We start from the raw sequence: 20950 nt of genomic DNA on the forward strand, positions 1-20950 counted from the left end.
TCTTCCAGTGATTACTCCATATTAGCAATTTGTTTTGTTGAAAACATTGTCTCAGCCACAAAGAAGGCATTGACATTCTAGGAATAGAAGAAATCACAACAGTAATATTAATTGTAGAGGAAAAAATTAAAATGTGAGAATGGCCAAGACATTCTTTTGATATGGTATATATGATATGTAACGTGAAATTGGACAAACCTTGGATGGAGCGTATATTAAAGTTCTCATTGGTTTCCAAATTATACCAGGTCATAATTTCCTGATATTTTTTTTCTCATAGTTTATAAATATAGACTTGATGTTTCATTCTTGATATATCGTTGCATCATGATATGGTCCTACTATTTTTTCTTAATTTCATATATAGCTAGAAATATATGACTTTGTTGATGAGTTCATCCTGTTTTGTACAGTGTCCCATGTGGTGGAGAGATGAAGACCAAATATTAGATTCTCTCTCTCTTGTAGAATCTGTGATGTATACCACAACATTTTTCACTAGCACAACAATGAACTGAACAAGCTTCATCACAACAACTGTAATCATTGGCCCATTGCCAGCAAACCCACCTAGAAATTTTGTTCTACAATCCTTTTTTAATGTAAATTAATTTGTTAATCCCTGCCAAATGCCATCTATTTGATAAATAACTAAATAACTCACCATTGTCAAATAACAACAATGATGTCTTGTCTCGCATGTGATGCATTAAATAAATTGAAACTGTGAGGGGGACAACATGATATTTCTATTCTGTCACTGTGATCCCTTTTCTAGTCTTTCTTATATCTTTATTAACTCAACCCCAATTCTCACTACCATTAGATATCAGGTCTTGCCCATTTCCTTATCAATTTTACTCCTGATACCTACTGCCATTAGATATCTGGTAGTTGCCAAATTATTTATCAACTACCCTAATGACTGATCCTCATTGTCAATGGATATCAAATCTGATTACAACCATGTTCCACGGTTGTGAAAAAACCTTGTTATCTTGGGAGCTTTTGATGATATATGTCATTGCAATGGTAGAGCAGAAGTTAGTGTTGTTGTTGTATCTTCTCAAGAGCATGTTCACAATTTCAAAACTAAACAAAATATACAAAGTTGACAAACATTAGACACAATTTTTTCTTAAAAACAAAACCATCTCCACAGAGCATCTATAGTCCTAAAAAGTTATACAATAGATGAAAACCAAATGAATCCAGATCAAGTAAACTCAAATGCTAGTGGAAACATGCCATTATCTATGCCAAAAAAACCTTTTTCGCATGTTGGATCTTCATTTGGAAAATGACACGAAGGAATTATAAAACTTATCTCTAATTAAAACGTCTTTACCTTCAAGAAATTCCTGCAAAACTAAGCTCTTAGAAGAGGCATATTTGACAGATCCTAATGATCCATGTCACAATGCAACTTATAACAACATTTTAATGCAATAATATACACAACCAATCTCGTTTATCATACACATTAGCCCCTGCGATTTATTCTTGATATTCTCTATTGATCTATATAGATATTGATAATGCGTAGAAATTTAGAAGGTAGTGAGTGTTATCTTCCACTATTTTGGAGGGCTATTCTTCCAAGAGGTAGAAGAATCTCCAAAAAGGATTAATCATAAATTAATTTTGAAATGAAGCTTCCTTGCATTATCCTAGTAAATTTATCTTCAAAACGAGGTTTTATTTATCAGCTTCTTTGGTTTACTTTTAAGTTTTCACCCTTTTCTTAGTTGCAATATGTTATCTAAGAAGTGGGGACTATATTTTGCAATGTGATTAAACGAATAGGATTAACTGAGTGGAAAGAAAATATATGGAAGATTTACCATGGACATGTACAAAAAAATAGACATTAACCAATATATCTATTAATGAATTATTGTTTGTGATTTTTAGTGTATTAAATTTTTCAAGTTACAGTTGAGGGCAACCCAATAGAAGTGTTCATGTTGAGAAGTGGGGACTATATTTTGCAATGTGATTAAACGAACATGATTAACTAAGTGGAAAGAAAATATATAGAAGATTTACCATGGACACATACAAAAAAATAGACAGTAACCAATAAATCTATTAGTTAATTATTGTTTGTGATTTTTAGTGTATTAAATTTTGCAAGTTACAGTTGAGGGCCACCCAATAGAAGTGTTCATGTTCAGAAGTGCTGGGAAGTTGGGAGCTAGTGCAAGAGAGATTGAATAAATAAATTATAAAACAAATAAATATGAAGTGATCATGTGTGTGTGAGGAGAGTATAGGTAAGAAACAAACTTATACTGTAACAATCTAGCTATACTCTTAACTATATATAAGAATAAGCACCAACATCTTGTTATGTGAAAAAAATGTTGAAATTCATCTTGTGCTTTAAAAATGATGAAATTATTTAAATGGAAAGTTTATATGAAAATGGCTAAATATGATCTTCATAGATTGAACTAGAATACTAAGGTCATTTTGTGCATGGATATCTTATCTCCGAAAATGAGCTGGGAATTTGTGTACATATTTTTATTTTTAGTCCAACTAATTAATTTTCCTCTATGTTTAGGTTATATTTATCACCAAATGGGAAGTTTAACACAACTTCTCAACAAGAAGAACTACTTCATTCACATAGAATATATGTGCATTAAGAAATTCCTAGTAAATACTAGAGAGGCTTTATGGTGTGAGTTTCCAAATTCAAACAACACAAGTTGAATGCTCATTGAAGCATGGGAAATATATAACAAGAATCATGCATATATGTTTGTGGGGAAAGAAACTTTTTTTATATTTGGAATAGACTCAAACAAATAACGAGAGATTGAAATACATAATATAATATGAACAAAACAAGATTGAAGAAACAAGTAACAGATGGAAGATATAAAGAGATAAAATCTATGTTAATCTTAAAGGTTGACCAATCAAAGCCTTAAGGTACCCTCTAAAGAAACATTGTCTCTAAGACTCATAGAAAGATTTCTTAATGAGCCAATAACACATACACTTTAACACAAGCACATAAAGAAGAGAATTGTAAATGTGTAGAATGTATCAACTACACTCCAAAGCCTATCAAGAACATTAGGAAGATGGACTCATGATAACTTTCATGCTTTTCTCTGAAACCTAAACATAACAAATGACATGGTCTAGCAGTAGAAAAGTCTCATAATAATATGTTTGTCTCATACTAAGATGTATGTGATGACATCTTGTTGTCTCATAATAAGATGTCTATCTCATACTAAGACCTTTGTGCTGACCTCTTGTGAACATGTGAGATGGTTAATTTATTTTGTATAAGATGGTTAAAATCCCACCATGGTGATTAATTATCTCTATAAATTTTTATTCTATAGGTTAACTAACGTTAAGCAAGGTAAAACATTAGGTATTCATTTAAATAGATTGCAATGTACCAAGGTGTCTTCACATGAATGCCATGCACAACAACATCTCCGGATGGATTTTGTTAAAGGCTTCATGATATTCAATCAAAACCATGATGAATCTACATCATAAATTATGTATGAGATGGTATAAAGTCACTGTAAAAGAGGCACATCACTACTAACATACTCTTTCATAGAAATATAGATACAAGCTCTATTCGCAACTACTATCGTAAGATACAGTATCAGGACTAGAGAAAATAAAGTTTTAGGAGATCAAATTTCAGCTCATGATCTCCTCCTCAAGGCTCACAAGATTATGATACTTGCATACAAATGAAAGAAGAATGATTAAAAATTACATTTCTCTTAAATATCAACATAATTTAACATTGATAGGTGAGGCAAAATCAATCAAAATCCTGTGAGATCTCGAGTTTTTCTCTTAGAGATACAAGGTTGCCCATGATAGATTTGACTTCACTCGTGGAAGAGGCATATGACTCTATTATTTTCTACCTGTGGCAGATTGGCAATCATTGTTGCAAAGATCATATTGTCTATATTTAAATTATGTAAAATATGTTTCATGGCAAAGCATACATGATACATGTATCTGAGAGATTATAATTTGATAGTATACTAAGACCACATGAACATACAACACATTGATAGGTTGGTAGGAAAAATAGCACATTATACATTTCATAAAAGAAGATATCAATTCCATGAAAAGAAACATGAGATATTATGTTCTACATTTAGTGAACTATTGAAATCAAACTACATAGAACATGTGTTATCTTGAACAAAGGTTGTTTTACTTCAGCGTCTAGAACTTCTGAAATGTAATTGCATGTCTATGTTGGGTCTAACTCACTCTAGAACCTTACATGACTTTTATACCCTGTATAGAATTCGAGTTAGCATTCCAAATGTTAAGATCATTACAAAAAACTAGTGTTAGTGATTCTGGGAAAATTCCACCTATTGTTTATTTGAACAGTGTGTCTTCCCTTTCTCAATCCCAAGTTCCAAGAACCTTCTAACTCAAAGTGCACGAGAAAGATTCCTAAATTCATTCAAGAAAGATTATAAAGTCTTTAGACGCTTTTGCATGACTTGGCATTCATTCCTAATAAGGTCCACAGCATCAGGTGTAACAAACATATCCATAAATGTTTCATTAGTCATATTAAATAGCTTCACTCACAGTTCAACTATTAGGTTGTCCCAACAAGGAGTCAAGAACCTGGTGTTTAGAGCGGATGGCACACATGTTCTATGGGGGCTTCACGAATACTCCAAAAATGTTGGGTAGCTAAAGAACGAACTTCAGTGTATGTTGATGATGAGCTGTTGTTCCAAAATAACACATTCAAGTTGGAATATTTAGGCTCCCTATTTTGACCTACATGAGAATTAGATCCAATGGAGTTTTCCTCTTCCACCCTCCTAGTTGAGCTCTAATACGCCCACTGGAAATTCCATATTCATTTTTCTTTTATGCACCAATCTCACTGCTTGGTTGATTTGGTGAAGGTGTCTAAGTGACAATCATTTAACTTTCTCTAAGTGGATCTCTTAAATCAGACCCTTTGTTTGTTGTTTCATGCAGGTGCCCTGGTGGAGCAACATTCTCATGTCCCTCATCCAATCCCTCTTCTTGGGGACATCCTAGATCTTCAGAAAGGTCCATAAACATTGGAGGAGATGATTGAACCTATATCGTGTTGTTGATGCTCCAAAGCCAAAAAATTCATTTCCCATGTTGTATTCTGGTCTATAAACCTGATAATGACTTGCCACTGAGTCGAAATGATGCCTTACAAGATCATTGCATTTCTTTGTCAAATTTTGAATGAAATGGTCATAGGCCTACCTCAAAGAAGCATGAAAATAAATATAGCCTCCAACCCCAGCAACAGTTCTTCTCTCACAATCATAAGAGTCTTAAATTCTTGTGCACTCAATTGCAAGTTAAAATTAAAAAACAACAACAATGGTATGCCTCAAAGTAGGATCAGCTGCATGAATTGTGTCCAACGAAAGTCAAGAGCATCACTCACAGTACTCTGTTGAAGGAATGGAAGAAAACGGTGGGTGGGTCCTGTCAATGCCTTTATGATAGATAAAATATCATCTGGTGTACTTTTTGGTTCACCCTTCTTCCAGGGGTCAATAATTATCAAATTTGGGGAGTAGGTATACTCTTGCCGCATCACAATAGGCTTCACAAAGACTGCATCTCAAATTTTCTACAGAATTTTCCTCAAGTTCTCGTATGTTCTTCTTCTAATGGAATCAACAAAAGAATAAGGTAATGCAATTGGAGCTTCATAGTAATCAGAATCATCATCATGAAACTGGTAGTGGGGTTCTACAACAGAAGGGTCGTGCACCATTTGTAGCATCAACAACCTTCACATTCCCATTCAACTTCTCTAAAATTGAATTTGAAGCCCAATAGAACTTTTAGCAGAGAAATTTTTCCATCAAACTGGCCACTGAGATAAACAATCTTGGAATTGGGGGAATTCTCACCAAATGCCACAGTGCTAGCTTGCAGTCGATTCAAAGCTTCAAATCGAGATCAAACATCCCGTGATACATAGAAGTTGTCAGCATATATACTCTGTGGAGATTGCGAGTTATATTCTTGCCTCCAACTTTGGTTGGGTGTCGTCATGGATGTCATTGTCCCGGGCGTGTTGCGCTAATGAATTTAATATCTCAGCTTAACTAAAAAAATGTGAGGGGATCAAATCTTTTTCGCTAAGAGGTCTTCAACTAGAAACTCCTATAGCTCCAAGGATTGTTCCACATGTTGTAAATCGATTGGAGCAAGGACGACGAAAATAAGACTCGCTGATTGGTTGGGGTCAATAGTGTTTGGTGACCACAACCCCACAGTAAAAACTCCTTTCAGTGTAATTAATTATATTTCCTTTGACTGATGCTTTACATGTGTGTTTTGGGCACTAGTAAAAGCAAACAATGGTTGTTTTGAAGTATCATCACTGTAAGGCCCAATAAAGAAAAACGAACAAAATTTGGTTGTACGCGACCATGTCTGCCTCGAATGGTGTTTTTCATACATAAATGTGTTCAGAACCATATGTATATGGTGGAAAAGAATATCTACTCTCCACCATATCTACTTTGGAATGGTGCTAATGTTGTCTTTAGGACTAGCAAGGGAAAACTATCATGTTTTTTAAATTATCATGGGAGACAATAAATTATATTTAGTTGAATGATATTTTATACAAAATATTTTAGGATCCAATAAATGAAATAAAAAAGGACTTACATATATTTGTTGGCAATCAAAATCATATGTAGCCCCTAACCCTAGCACAAGATGTAGATTTTTAAGGATTTCATTTAAAAAAGAAAAAATCGACATGTATTTTGGTGTTGTCTTTTAACATTAGGGGAAAAATATTTTTAAATGTTTATGAAAATGTGTGGATCGTGTTGGATGCAAAATAAATTATTTCAATATTATAATAAAAGGTTATGTTTATTTATAATTAAAAATTAATTATATAGATTCACATTTTGCAATTGTTAATGTTAACTTACGATATATGATTTAGTTACTTGATTTTTCTTTTTACTAAATCATATAACAAAATAATAATTAATTTATAGTTAAATTGCAGGGCAGCAAGAGGGGAGGAGTCATTTATTATTTTAAAGTAAAAAATGTTGCCAATTAATTCTATGGGCTAGGTAGGAAAACCAACAATCAAGTGGAAATGTTTGGTCTTTTATTGGGGTCTAACTCTCCTCATGACATGAGAATTTCTAAGCTAATAATGTTAGGAGATTATATGATTATAATAAAACATCTAAACAATGGCTCCTATCAAAAAGAGAATCTCCTCAATCACCTCCTCGAAAGAATAAATTGTGCTTTGGATCTCCTACATTCAAAGTCTCTCTTCCATATGCTCAAAAACTAAAACTCAACGACAGATCACCGAGCCCATTTATCTTTCCTTCTAGAAGTGGATCAAAGGAAGTCAATGGAATCAAATGTTGACATACTATACCATAATCGCCTCAAAGTGCTCTCACCTCCCGAAGAAATCATCCCTATTCCACCCCCTTTGATTCACATTAATATCAATTTAAACTTTGTTATTAAGTTATTTTGGGCCAAGCTCGCATGTAATACCCCTGTTACAATTAAAACAATTACGTTTGTTGGTTTACTATTACTATTGTTTTGACTGTGCATTAAGATGTATGGACTCATTGTGGAAAAACGAATTAAATTAAAAACAAATAAACAAAAACAAATAACAAAATTATTGTTGTTCTGAGTTGCTAGAAAATCATATTGGCAGACACCATAGTAAATTATGTTTGTGACAATCTAAGAGGAATCAGATTCAGGTTAAATTTCCTAAATTAAAATATTCATATTCGGTGGGACATAAAGACTGAGAAAGGCACTATAAGCAATAATGTAGTTTCTTTTAGGAAAAAGGAAAAGACTAAAAACTAAAAGCCTAGGCTAAGTGGATGCAAATTCCCTAATGGCGGGACGCTGCCAAGGAAAAATCTAAAAAGAAGGTAATATTAAATACACATTACCAAGGATTAGTAGATGTTATTGAAGTCTGGCAAGTCCATCATAGTTAGGGGGAATCAGAGGTGATTCATGGTTAGGAGGATGGGTGTTGCAAGCCACATATTTTCCAAAATTGAATTCTTGGGTCAAGGTTATTGTACTTATTGTGATTTAAATTGTTGTTAGTATGTATATTGTTTACTTTAAATTTTGTTGATTAAGTTGAATTTAACGTTAAAAGTTATCCATCTTGATAGTTCTAGATGACAGTAGCATTAAATCTGTATATGAGTTATAACGAGTCAGTAGGATATATAGTTATATATTTGGTTAGTATGGATGGACTATATGGTAATTACTGGCTTTAATTTCTTATATTTCTTGGAATCCTATTTGTATTATGAAGAGCTAATTAATGATGGATTAGTGCGAATTTTTTTAGGGAAAACAGTAAAGAAAATGCATGGAAGAAATCTCAAAACTCCAACAAGTAGGACATTGTGTATTGATCTCTTATAGTGTAGAAATTTGTTTACAAGCATGTGGCTAGGTTTCTCACATTAAGCAAAAAGGGAAATAGATGAAATAACATAGGTGAGTCTTTTGCAAGAAAACCATAGAAGGCCTCTTGCATGTCGCACTTGTGAAAGGTGAGGGTTGGACTATGAAATTGTCCCCGTTGCATGACAAGGCATAAATCTATAGTCTAATAGGGTAGTCCAACAATGTAACTCTCAAATATGCCTAGATCTTATCTATTATTTTAAGAGTCGATAAACGACTACAATAGTGATATTTCAAATATAAGAAAGTAAAAATACTTTCACATAGTCTACTTTTATTTAGCAATTGGTAAACAAGAGACAGTCCTGTATTAATTTCCTTTTCAACAATATAAAAATGGGGCATGCATAAGAGAATTAAATGCATCATTGAGAGCACCCATAAACCATTAGAGAAAGAGTATTAAATAACTTCTTGGACTAGATAAACAAATCCACTATGGCTATAATAACAACCTTAGTACAACCTGATCTTTAAATAAATGCATATCAAGGAGAAACCCACATTTCTTGCAGAAATAGGAGACACAATTAATCTTCTTTGAACCATAAATCAAATGCCTTCACAGAAAAATAAAGGGTCGCGTGAACTGTAGAAACCGCGAAAGGAGTTTATCCCTGAGAATTCACAAATTAATCGGTAATACTAATACTCGAATTAGATGACTCGTATATTACTGGATAAAAGTAATTACACGATATAAGCATACTGATATCAAGTAGTAGTAAATTTTTAGATCCCTTAATTAATGTCGCTATGGGAAAACATTAATTAAATATACATATATCAACACAATGCCTGCACCGAGCCCAAGTTCACATAATTTACATTGTCCAAATCGTGGAGATCCTAATCATATTCAAAACCAAATATGAGACTCGTAGTTCCTCAGGCATATAAAGACGAGAAACAATTAACAGTAAGACTAACCAATATAACTTACCCCGATCGGGGTGGGGAAAAGGGAACTGTACAGAGATATGATGGTGGGCAGTGGGCGGCAGCACAAGCCACGTCTCAAGGTAATCATATTAAGGGATGCAACGATGGCATGCAGGAAAGGCTGAAACTCGAGACAAGGAACCAAGAGAATAATGGAGAAGGCAGGGGAGAAGAACTGCGACACTTAGTCGGTGGGTTGCAGGATAGGTGGCAATAAATCAACAGGAGCTGGTGAAGGTAATACAACTGATAAACCGAGGATTAGAAAGGTGGTGAAGGTTGAAGCTATCTGGCAAAGAAACCCTGGTTACCATCTCAGAAGAGGGCTGAAGGCTATGGCAGAGGGAGGAAGGAAGGAAAGCAAAAAAATTGGAGAGGATGGCAAACGGATGGATCAGGGGAAGAATAAGCAGGAAGTTCGGAACGAGAGAAAGAATGTTAAGTAGTAGACAAAGGAGAAAGAAAGCTTGCAGGAGACTAAAAAACATCAGCTGTCCAAGGAAGGAGAGGTTAGGAACAAGAGGATGGAGCAGGAGCTGACGGAAGGAGAAGGAAATCACAGGGAAGGAAAAATGGAGAATGGGAAAGAAGAATGCATGGTGACGGGTAATTTTGAGGTTGGTCAAGGAAGTCGAGGTAACACCAGAGGAAGATCATCCAGAAGAGGTAAGGGCAGAAGGCGCAGGAGTTGTGGGAGAATGTGGCAAGCTGAACGCTATGAAACTGAGACACCACCCCTAAATCAACATAAAAGAGGGCATCGAACCACGGAGCAGGTAGCTCAGGAAGCAGAACAAGCGTACAATGAAGGGACCAACGAGGAGATAAGAAGAATTATTGATGAGCTGGAAAACAAATTTCTAGAGGAGGCCTCAGATCCAGAAATGGAGGAATGGAGCATTCTTATTCTAGACCCTGGGAACACAAGGGGGCACTTATCGCTGTATAAGCAGGAACTACATGTTTATTTGGTTGTGAAGCATCTAATAGTGAGAGCCATGGAACAGGTTGCCGAGGAGATGACGGAGATAGCTCAAGGATTCCCGAACTTGAAAAGGGAAATGGAAAACCTCCAGCTCACGCTCCTGAAGCAGGACAGCAGACTAGAGGAAATCCAAATCATGCTGAAAAAGATAACCATCGTGCAGCGCGAGGAGGAGATCAAACCGGAACTCATGGTAGATTGATTTGTGATGCTCTGTTTTCAAATGAATTCTTAGTTAGGCCTAAGAGAATCAGTTTTGTGGGCAAGTTTTTGAACTGTAATAGCTGATAGGAATATAGAAATAGTATGTTGATAGGGTGATGTTTATGTTTTAAACATGTTTCTGCATTTGCATAGGTTATAAGTTGACATTCTCAGACTTATGGTGACCAACAGACCCGGTTTCCCTTTGGGGCGGGTTGAGGTCACCAGCGACTGTACATATTTTATTTTGGCTGTATATAATAGAAAAGGTCCTGTCGTAGCTCACACAAAAAAAAACTAACCGATACAACTTTGACTGTAAAAATGATTTGAATGCTACAGCAACATGTACCATGAATTTTTTTTATGATGGAACTCTGGAGCCTTCTCATGAACCAGCGTTGATTCAAACAGATCCAAAACAAACGAGTATTCAACATGAACTTCATTTTTAAGGCGAACCCCGTAGAACAACCAGTATTGAGGACCCAAACTCTAAAAAACTCTTAAGATGAGAGGGATATGAAAGGGCAGGAGCAACTTGGATAAACACCAACTGATAATTAGCATGAGGAAGCCAATGTCATGCTCAATTTCTAGCCAATTAGAAAGCTAGTGCCACCTATACCTGCATGTTCAAAAGGGGAAAGAACACCAAATTTAATATAAACCCTTTAACCCTTAGATAAACATTGATAGAAAGGTATTGAACAAACATGTGTAGTAAATAGAAATGAAAAAACAGGAAAAAAAAATCATTACTTGGGGAAATATGTCGAAGAAAGGTCGAGGTCGAACAAATCAAGCCATATAGGATTCAAATTGACTAAAGTATCAGTGTAATGAAACAAATCATGTGATATTATAGGGTTGACGAGGTAAATTGGATCATGATATACTAACCTGAATGCTAAAGGAAATGTTGACCGAGGGCGAAGCGAAATCTTCATGGTTCCTCTGACGAAGCTCGTCCTCGTTCCTACACTGTAAGCATAAGTAGAAGAATAATTTCGACTCTGTGTAGTTTAATTTTACTGATAAAAAAATTACAAAACTCAGAGCTTAAGGTTACTTGAACTAGAAGTGAACTATTGCAGGGGGTAGCGATCCATCGGTGAGCCACCAGTGCAGAGAGGTAGGTGTGAAAGGTCTTCTTCTTCACCATTAACCAAATAAGGGCTCTCGTTTAACCAATGATTCTATTGTAAACTTGCGAGGAAGTTCTAGTGCCATTCTCTAATCGATTGACAGTGATATGACATTAACATTTATTTATCCCTAAGGCCCACACTTTATTTTTTGAGGACCTAAGGTTGAGGATCTAGACACATGACTCTATTATTAGTGGTTGTGATATTAGTGGTTGTGATGTTTATGTATGTTCTCCATTGATATTATGATGAAGACAGCATTAATGGTTCTGTGTGTTCTCTATTGGTATTATGATGATTGTAGCACTAATGGATATGCATGTTCTGTATTGATACTATGATGATTGTAGCATAAAAGGTTATGTTTGGTTTGTATTGGATTTATGATGATGATAGCAGTAAAAGATATGTATTCTCTCTATTGATATCATGATGATGATAGCTTTGATGGATAGGTATGTTTTCTATTGATGTTACAATATTGATAGCTTTGATGGATATGTATGTTTCCATTGATGTTATGATGATGATAGCCATGATGAACATCTCCCCTATGTTACCTACTTGCATTATTTTTGGTTCACAATGAACAATGGTGCGAACGACTAGGTGATGTTAATGATGTTATTATTAAAATGACTAAAACTTAGAAACCTTGTTACTGATGATTATTGACTATGGCAGGAAACCACCACAGGCACTTGGATATGATGAGTTAACGACACCTGGTTTGATGAAAATTTATAGTATTTTATCTTTGAAATTCTAAGTCAATTTTAAAACCTACTATATATGTTTATATCTATATTCTAATGATATGTTAGTGGTTGCAGGTACATATTAGTTTCTTGGCGAATGTCTCACATATGGGTGATGGGGTTGTACAATTGGATGGAACTGCATGAGAGGGGTGGCACAATGTCCCTGATCTCACCCACTAGCACTTCCACCGTGACTTGCGCTGGAAAGGTTGAAACACCTTCTCCTTCAATATCATGATGTCATGAGGGAAAATCCCAAAGTTGGGTCACTCATGAGGATTTATCAGGGGGCACACATCAAGGAGGATTCCTTGATCCCCGACACCATTATTCTCACTATAGCAGGAAAGATAAGAGATGATAGTGGTATTTGTTGTTGCACCTATACTTTCCCCTCGTAGCCACTAAATGCTTGAAGGGTAAGTGGCATGGCACCCTTGGAACTTCAAGGGAATTTCTTGAAGGGCACAACCAACTTGGCACTGTTGGCATCACAAATAAATTGTTAGGCATGACACTCTTGGAGCTTAAAGGGAAGTTTTTGAAGGGCACAACCAAACTTGGCACCCTTTGAATCATTAAAAATAAATAAATTAATAAATATAATCAAAATATGAAAACCAGGTAAATTCACATCAAGGATAAATGATGTTAGAAACCGAGATAATTAAATCAAGAATAAAACTTGGTTTAAAAGGATCATACGAAGAAATAAAATATTTTACCTTAAAAACTCTACCCTCCCCATGTTGGAAAATATTAGGTAGATAATGTAGTCTAATTAGGTAAAAAGGGGAAAGAGGGACATAAATGTAAGGATAAATATTAATCCTAAAATAGTTAAACCTAATCAAGGGAAGAAGATGGTGAATTAAAATAATATTAATAAATTAAATTTCAGAGAAATTTAGAGAACCTCCATGTGGCAACAACCAACATAAGAATATCCATCTAAGAGATAACTTGAGTTAAATTATGGAGTAGGTAGGGGATCAAATCTAGACTTATCAATTGACTTTAGTAATGAGCACAATTTAACAAGTAAAAAGGGGGATCAAGTGATAACTAGGAGAAGAAATAAGAATCTTGTTGAGGTGAAGAAAAATATTATTTTTAAATTAAAATTTAAGTAAATAATTTTGGAAATCCTTGATGAGAAAGTGACACAAGGGTGGGTGAGTAAGAAAACTATTGGATTATCAAAAATAATTTATTATGCATGAAAAGCCAAGTGTCACATATGAGGACTCCTATAAAAGAAGGGGTAGGCCATGGGAGAAAGGACTTTTTCTTTAGCCTACTGTTAGATGGATGATATTATGTAAGAGTAGTGGCTACAAGCTATAGTGAGTTTGGTGAGGTAGAGAACTTTAGAGAGGAGACTCTTGAGCCAAAGAGTGCTCTCCTCTATCGGCTAATACAATCCTCTATTGTACAACCCCATTGCAGCTCGGGGGTTTGTGGGGAAGGAGAATACCGAAGGAGTAGGCTGGGAGGTCAACTTGTGGGTCATAGCATTTAGATTAAGCACGTTGACATTCACACTTAGAGGCGACCAACAACAAAGGAGGGAAAATAGTGGCAAGTCAAGTTTGAATCATATCTCCTCGTGAATGGTACCTATGTTGTTATAATATTGTTTTGTATAAATTCATGAAGGTTTTATATAATGATTAATAATTTTTGCATTCCCAATGCTATTTTCTTATGGTTGTATTTTTATTATTTAAAAAGAAAATGTATAGGGTTAGTTCCTACACTTGGTATTAGAGCTATGTTGAACCCTTAAGACCTATGGGCCCATGCATGACTAGTTTTGCTAAATATCTACTACACTGTATTCGTTAGTCTCCTCCATTGATTCCATGCTTCACTTCCTGTTACTCCTCCAACGATGCTCTCGCTCTCTCTTGCAACACTTGGCTTCATTTTTTTGTAAAGAAGGAAGTCCACCATTACCATTTTTATTCAAAAAAAATGATCCCATCTCCATCATGATAACCATCAAATTTTTTCAAACTTTTCAAGTCCGCGTTGCCTTTCCGATCTACCCCAACTCCCTCTTCTACTCCCTCTGCTTTGATGTAGTTAATAGATGGATTAGAATTCTTACCTTTTCGATTCAAAGGGGTAGGCATGGTTCTATTTCCCCAACCTCTATCTGTTGTCTAGTTGATCTCACCATGTACCTACCAGTACCATTTTCCTTGCAACTGTAAGTAGACATAGTCTCAAAACGAGGAATCCGAGTCACCGTCAATCTTCCCATTTTCTTTAATCATTTTTCATTTTCCATATAAACAATCACTCACGTCAATATTTCATTCATTGCAACACATGATTCTCAAATGAATCCAAACACGTCGTTCAACAAAATGACGGCTCTCGAGTCTGAGCCCCTAGAATTTCCCCATTTGAATTTATAGTTTAATATAAACAATACTCAGTGATGTTGACATTCCAGGCATTACAACAGTTGGTCTATGCCTTCATGATGCTACAAACAAATTGATTCGAAAATTCACAAGGGATGCTAATAAGGGGAGAAAGCATCGTTAATCCACCCTACGTAAAGCCTTGTTAGTGGCCTGTATCGATTTTGCTAATGTGTTGTGTATATGAACCTGATATCAATTAGCAAATGTATAAAATTTCTAGATTCACTCTCCAGATTTGTAAATGAAGTTTTCGGAGCTCAACCATTCACATGAAGCATGGTAAGGAGCAGTGACATTGGAACTCGATAGATAGTTGTGTCATATTTGTGAATATCGAGCCTGAAGAAGCCTCTAGTGTGGGGAATTAGCGTAAGCATCAGCTTGAGGAGCGTTGGATTAAATATTTTTTGTATTAAATACTTGCATTGTAGGACCAACATTGAGCTAGAGGAATGACCAGGGTTTGAAACACAGCCATCAGGCATCAAAACTAGGTAGTTTTTACAATACCCACATGTTTATATTATTCCCCACATCAAAGATTTTGAAGTCCCATTACTAGATCTCGGATTAGTGGCATTCATATCAATTTTTATTCAAAAGTTGATTGGAATCGTTCATAAACTATTGGTTGTTGAGTTTGGATCCAAATTTCCACTAGTATGCAATGGAATATGAAGACATTTCAACAGTTCTCGCTGACCCAACTCTTCAATCCTATGCTTCCATCAAACCTAGTAGTGATATTAGATATTCAAGATTAAGGGTTTCTTGAACTGATGTTGAACTCGAAGTGCAAGAATGAGTGGCCTACAAAATTTCTAAGTAGCATTAGATCTTCTTTTGGATAACCCACATCAATTGACACATATAATCCACTTGCACCATATTTGTTATTTGTTTTTTAAAAAAGAAAGAGTTCCTAGATTCATTTTCCTAGAACGAATTTGAATTCAAGTTCCTCAAGGACTATGCAATGTTCTAAGCCATTAAAATGAATAAAATTACAAAATCTTGCAAGATTTGACATCTTTCAATTAAAATTGGCCATAAAAACAAAAGCAAGTGCATCTTCAAAGAAGAAACAAGTATTAGGCTCAAGTTTCCCTGGAGTGACTTCTAATTATAACTCCTAAAGAAATCTGCACAATTTTTCAGACAATAAAGAGAACAAAAATACAAAATCTTGCAAATTGTATAACAGTGCAAGTAAAACTTGTTAGTGTAAAAATTTGCATCCCATCATCAATTATCAGAAATCCTATTTTCATATCATATTAGGGTCCGACTCAGAAATTTTTGTAATTCCATTAGGCCATTATTCAAAAATTTACTCACCAATGGTAGCCCTAGTCCAAAAACATCTCTCCCTTAAATTTCATTACTTGTCGGCACATTATCATACCTTGCTAAATATACATCAATCATGAGGTCAAAGTCATAATTTCAATGTATTAGTCATGAACCCATAAATGTTGGTCAATCAAGGTTACCATTAGGTTGTAGTGTTTTCAAGGTCCAATAAAACACCATTTCTATTGCATAATGTCAACAAGTGTCATAGTGATCAAACGACACCTTCCTACATCACTATTAAATCCATCCCTATCCTATATTTGTTGCCCATAGACCCTACAACACCTTCCTACATCACAATTAATCCATACCTATCCCAAATTGTCTGCCCCTAGATCCTACAACACCTTCCTACGTCACTATTAAACCCATCCCTACCCCTACACTATCATTTCCTAGTCCCTAAAACCTTTTCCCATGAAACCCTAAGACCTAGGTTTCCAAAATTCCTATGAAGCCTCTACCATAAACTTGTAATTTAATTATCATTCCCAACTCACTTGAAATTTTAACCTCCTATCACCTCCCATAGCCCCATAATCCCTTCCTCATCTCCTCATATTTTTATAGCCCTATCTTTATTCCCTAGACATATTTCCATTTCTCATTCCCACCTGCCTTATCCCTAGGGTTTCCTAACCAAACACTATGTAGGAAAACAAAGAATATGTTGAAGAGAAGGATACACAAGAAGAGGAGAATAGACAAGTGGAATAATACCAAATGCCACGAAAGAGGCCCAAGACTAGAGGGCTGGAAAGAGCTCTAGAACTAGAGAGGAAAAAAGAGGTTGAACTTGCTAATGAGCTCACTTTGAATGAGCAATTTTCCGTCATGATCAATGAGGACCAGGAATATTGTTTTGAGAGAGTTAACAAATATCTTGAGAAGCTCTTCAACAAATCAAAGAAATAAAATGACATAAAGAGGAGGATGGAAAAGTACTATTGTCGAAGAAACCAAATAGCAAGGTCAAAACTCAAGAAAGTGAAGTAAAAGCCTGAAACCCTAAATATGCAAGAGGAGAAGAGAAAACTTGATATCCTTGATGAGGCCTCTTCTCATGCTTGACATACTTCATCAGCAGTTCATGTATCAATTCTGACAAGTTTCTGGGAATTTTTTAAAATTTTTGGGTTTTTGTGCGAACTTTGACAGCTTACATAGTTTCATTGTCCTATGCGCAACACCCCAGGCACTGTGCACCTTCTAGAGGCCTCCAAATTCGAAACCAAGACCAAAATTGGATTCATAAGGAAGTAAACATGCAATTTTGACTATTAGCACACCAACTTTGGGCAATCTGACAGGGAGAAATGACAAAAAATAACTCAAAAATCACATTTCTGCCCTCTTTTTTAGCGACGCGCTGCGCATAGGAGTATTCTAGGGAGATTGACTTTTTGGAGGGTTAAATATTATCATTCTTTGAAGAAAGTACATTTCTGGAAACTAGATAGGCCAAGCTTTCCAATGAGCTATCCTAAGCTCAATTTGGACATCAAGAACCCCTTCAAAACTCAGCTAAAAAATGGCACTACGCACAAACCAAAGGCATTGTGCATAGACCACTAGCACTATGCATAGGAGCATAAACTAATACTTTGCTACTTTTTCACACTTTCTTAGTTACTCAAGGAATTTTATGAAGTTTTACTGATGTAATTGGTCAAAAAAAATGTAATTGTTTCTTTTAGAGTTACCTAGGGTAAATACATTAGGTGAAAACTCTTTTTGTTATGTAATGAATCAGTTTCCAAAAAGTGAGGGAGGAGTCAGTTTGACCTCCCTACACTCTAGGTTTCAATTCAGATTTTGGTGGAATAGCTCCTTAGCTCACAGATTCAACCCCCGAGGATGGGAGAAGTTGTTTGATGGATATATCTACCATTTCTTGACTCATTTCACAAGTTGGATGTTGTGGTATTGATCAGAGACACTAGTATAATTAGTGTTTGACAGAAGTTTAATGAATGAGTTGCGGCGATCTTGATGGAATACCTGTGGTATGGCATTTTAACATAGTTTCTTCTTATGTTGCATATGTTTGAATGTTTTGTGCTCTCATGTTTCATTTCACTTCTATGATATGTTGATTTTCAAGTTGATGAGCAAAATACATCGTACATGCTCTGTTTTGGGGAAATCTTCATAATTTGTCTAGTTTCTTTAGTTTAGAAAGAATACATGATTATCTTCCTCTTTCTAGCACCTCACCATTTTGACCCATCCCACTCAAGAACCATAAAGGATTTGAGTGTTTACATACCTTGCTCCATGAGATGTCTGAAATGATACCCTTATTGGCGCTGACAATAGTCCTCATCTAGCAACGCAATTTCAAACAACCAAACCCTTATGCACATCATAACTAGCCTCAAACCCTAATTCATCCAACACTCTTGGCTGTGATTTTGTGGAGAGAGCCCTCTCCGTTTTTGGTAGGGCTAGATACCAGGTCAAAAGGTTGGTATGTGGTTACCTCAGCACGACTCTTCCTTAGCCTTGGAGATCCGGAGGAGTGATAACAAAAATGACCAAATAAAATTAAATGCTTCTAAAAAAAAAAACACAGCCTCTTGAAATCTAATGTAAGGCGTACGAACATTCTGCCGAAATATTGTTTTCTCATCGTTTTATAGCAAGTAGAATAAACAAAACCACCTTTGTATTTAGTTGAATTAGATTGTAATTTTCAGTGTATAAAAATAAATTAAATTAATAGGACGTAAGGTTTGCCAAGTTTCTACAATATAATTGTGCAGCTGAATATTGTTTGAAAATCGTTTTGTAGCTCTAGGTAGTATTGATTTCTACTAAGTGGTTACTGGTGCTCTGTTACCTTTACCTTTGTCTGAAGCCAATCAAGCATGAAAAATGAGAAACCGAATAAGAACCAAGAAACAAAAGGTTCTAAAAAAAATAAGGAAAGTTCAGAATCTACATTTACGTGCAAATGAATGAGGGGTAGAAATGAATTTCATAGTATGAATGAAATGATATGTTTTAATTCTGAAAAGTGTGCCAGAAATGAACTTCCAAGCTTGAAAAGAGACTTTCCCTTTCAATCTTGAAATAGGATTGGAATTTCATTCTCATCTTACAAAAAAAAAGGAGACAAAATTGAATATTATCTTTTCATTTAAGTCAAATAAGTCTAGAAATGCATTCATAAGTATGTTTATAGTAATTGAACCTTTGGTTTTTTAGCATGTATGGAAACCGCACAAACAAACATGAAATTCCATTCTTACATACGAAAATATGGAGGAAGTTGAAATCTTCATATATTTTCATGGGCTTGCATATTGTCAAATTTAAAGATTAATTTTAATCACTTATCATTTCTATATGATAAAAAATAAAAAATTTAAAACTACAAGTTTAATATGCAAACTAAATGTTAAAATTTAAAATTTATGGAGGTTGATATTCTCTTGATTAAATCTTATAGGAATGTTTGAAACTGATAGGTGAATTATATAATCAAGAACTTATAAATGCATAAATTGTTCCTTTGGAAGTATATAAACATAATCAGTAAATTATAAACCACCCAGGTTGGTTATGATTTCATCTAATGTTTATTTATTTATTTATTTTTATCTTATAAGAAAATTGTGTTAAATTGTGGCAGGATTCATTGGTAAACCATGGTTAGAAGATGTACAAGAAGAAGTGGAGCAACTAAATGGTGCAACATGGCACCATCACAACAACCGACTCCTACCTCCCCACCCAATGATGGGGAAAATATTGCAACACCAGAACAGATACTAGCTGGAGAAGTGTTGAACTTAATGAGATCATTCCAACACATCTGTGAAGCATTAACCAACCATTTGGAATGGGCACATGGAGGACCTATCATTCAAAACGAAGTACCCCAAAACACTACAAGAACTGATGTATGTCGAGATTTGGAAAATGTAAAATTTCCAGAGTTTTGGAAGTTCACAGATGGTCAATCTACAAAGGCATGATTAGAAAACATGGTTATATGATTTACCCTGAGAGATTACACCTCAAATATGAAGGCCAATATGGGTATATTCCAGCTAAATAGGAACACACAACATTGGTTGAAGACATTATTAATCCAATTGGGGATGGATATATCAGAAGTAACTTGGGAACTATTTGAAGAAAAATTTAGAGAACATTCCCTATCAGAGCAGTTCCTTGAGAGGAAACTAAATGAATTCAATGCATTAATGCAAGGGAGTTGCTCACTACTAGAGTATGAGGTTAATTTCATGGAATTACTCCATTATTCCCTTCACTTAAACACAGAAAAGCTCAAGGTGAACAAATTTGTGTATGGATTAAATGTTAACATTCGGGCCAAAGTTACAATCTTAATGACTTGGACCTTGCACGAGGCAGTTCAGTGGGCAATCATTACAGAGAAGGAGATCATGAGAAGTGTACCTAATAAGTCAACAAGGCTCACAAGATCAAGAGTACCAAGTAGGAACAATATTGAACGTCGAAATTTGCATGGGAGCCATGTTCTCAATCATCAAAAGTAGTCAGCTTGAAATCAAAGAACACCATATAGGA

At 35.2% G+C, this 20950-nt stretch overlaps 1 pseudogene; it reads right to left on the reverse strand.

Annotated features, from left to right (window-relative positions):
• Nucleotides 1-4451: 4451 nt before the first annotated feature.
• Nucleotides 4452-5994, reverse strand: LOC149139577 (dynamin-related protein 5A-like; annotated as a pseudogene).
• Nucleotides 5995-20950: the final 14956 nt, after the last annotated feature.

Source organism: Pinus tabuliformis, chromosome X (assembly GCF_031772625.1).
Source record: "Pinus tabuliformis cultivar Carrire ecotype Pingquan chromosome X, CPIR1, whole genome shotgun sequence".
Lineage (NCBI taxonomy): Eukaryota > Viridiplantae > Streptophyta > Pinopsida > Pinales > Pinaceae > Pinus > Pinus tabuliformis.